This window comes from Limulus polyphemus, unplaced genomic scaffold (genome assembly GCF_000517525.1).
Source record: "Limulus polyphemus unplaced genomic scaffold, Limulus_polyphemus-2.1.2 Scaffold2322, whole genome shotgun sequence".
Lineage (NCBI taxonomy): Eukaryota > Metazoa > Arthropoda > Merostomata > Xiphosura > Limulidae > Limulus > Limulus polyphemus.
In genome coordinates this window covers 109,174-111,503 of record NW_013667932.1, presented here as the reverse complement: position 1 = coordinate 111,503, position 2,330 = coordinate 109,174, and the positions used below count along the sequence as shown (strand labels likewise).

Sequence of the window (2,330 nt, the reverse complement as noted above, 5' to 3'; positions counted from 1 at the left end):
AGAATTAATAGTAATGTCCTCTTTATGATATCTTATATTAATATACAAACTGATTTTTAAAGGGTTTGATGAGAAAACTTTAATTAAGTAATCCAAGTTAATTTATAGTATATATTAAAAGTATTGTTGCGTATCTGCTTCTGTGTTAATTTCCCGTAGAAATTCTTTCCGAGAAACTTCAGCGATACAAGTCTTTTCTTAATTAAAACTAGTTTATTCTTTCTCGATACAACTTTGCAATACACATAACTTCCACATTCAATACGTTTGCAATCTAGATAACAAAACACACACTTTATATTACCGTCACTACCGCTCGCTTGACTCAATTATTTGTCTCTATATCTATCTATCTGCAATTATTTGCCGGGCTTATATACTAAAAAGGAGGGGGCCTGGAACAGACCAAAGTTGCCAGGACAATTCAAGATCCTTCGAGAATCTCATGACGTGTTACCAGAGTCACGTGACTTCCGTTGTCGTAACAATTATCGTAAGAAAACCATACAGCATTGAAATATTCATTTTCAACTTAAATAGTCATTACTTAAGTTTGATGTGTTAATAAAATGTTGTTGTTTTTAAATTTTTAAACAGAATTTATGGATGGAAATGGAACAACTTGCTATCAGAGTACCGAAGAAAGCGATTTTAAATCTGTTGAAAATTTCTTTGTAAAATTCTTTCAGGATATTTCCAAATGCAGTTTGATTGTAGGTAGGTTTGAATTCGTGTAGATAACATTGAATGTATTGTAACAACGATTTAGTTTAAACTGACCAAGCTACAGGTGTTCACAGTAACTGGTAAAACAAAATATCTTTTAGTGTTGATTTTAATAACATTAACTTCTATTCTTTCATATAGAAATAGATGTATAAAACATAATGTAGTGACAATATAAAAATGTTTTATTTCTTGGATGGATATCCTGTTTGTCTGTTGTGATGTGATTCGTGAACTATGATAAAATACTTAATTTAACAGATCAACCTTCTTAATGTAAAGTGATATCTATTATATAGATAGAGTAACCATCAAAATATAAGTTATTCTAAGTATAACGGCTTATAAGTCTACAAATCGAGTTTCGATACCCTCTGTGGGCTGAGCACAGACAGACAATTTTGTAGTTTGTGCTTAACAACAAACAAATAAAACATCTTTTGAAATATTATGTTTTAATATTCTATTAATTAATTGTAATACTTATACCATAAAAACTGGAGTTCATGTTTTCCATCTTTTTAATGTTTTGACGTGTACACGTTATAATAAGTGGTTTAATTAACAAGAGATTCATGTTAATTTGCCCCATAGTGGCTCATACCTAATTCTGAAGACTCATATCGCTAAAACCCGGGTTTCTATACCCGTGCTGGGCACAGAACAGATACACTATGTGTAGCTTTGTGCTTAACAAAAAAGAAATATACAATCATGTTCATTTTCATTTTACATAGTAGCTGAAGACGCTTTTGGATGTGTACACACTGTGTTCTCCACCTGTAGCTATGACGTCAGAGATGTTTACAGAGGTTTAATTGAGACTTTCATGGAAGAATCTCATTGTTTTGAAAACCTTGATCTTTCTTTCAAATTGAAGATATTGTAAGAGTACGTGGGCAACATTAACGTTGTTAATATTTTTGGTATTGTTTGTGTAAAACATGGATTTGGTTTAGTTCCTTATGTTTGTCATATTTTTACGTAAACTCTGATTTATAAATATTATCATATAGTTTATATAATCTTTCAGCGTCACGCGACTTCGGCTGTCGTAACAAAACGTTACCGTCGCATCTTCCTTTGTAGAAAAGCGTTTTCTGTCGAATTTGCTATTATTCTGCACTTCAATTCCAATTGATAACGTGACATCCCTATCCATACCATATCCAGTTTCTGAAACATTCTTTTTCTTCCATATTATGATAATTTATAGATAATTCTAGAGTAACTTTTTAACCTATCAACTAATCAACCTTATGAGATCTAAACAACAGATGTTTAATCTGTCTATTATTTAAATACACAGTAAATAAACTGGAAGAATTTTTCTCTCAAGTTAAAAGAGTTGAAGATGAGACATTAACGCATCATAAAAACATTAAATTTGAATTTGTATAGACTGAAATATACTCATAATATTATTAGCCACATTAGCGTTTGCCTATTATGGGGGACAGGTCCTCTGCAACTTTAACACTAAGGAGAAAGTATGTGCATCTGTCCACTATATTATAATTATACGATTATATTTTTGTAAACAATAAAATACACTCAGACAAGATTACTGAATAATGAGAAACGTCTCCCTCTGGTGGTCACGG

General features: G+C 31.1%; 1 long non-coding RNA gene across 1 annotated transcript in view; it reads left to right on the top strand.

Moving 5' to 3' along the window:
* Positions 1-662: 662 nt before the first annotated feature.
* LOC111087571 overlaps positions 663-2,330 on the top strand; it is a 3,340-nt gene continuing 1,672 nt past the window's right edge. Inside the window, exon 1 of the long non-coding RNA XR_002612253.1 lies at positions 663-717. This is a non-coding gene — a long non-coding RNA (uncharacterized LOC111087571). The remainder of the gene's footprint in view (positions 718-2,330) is intronic.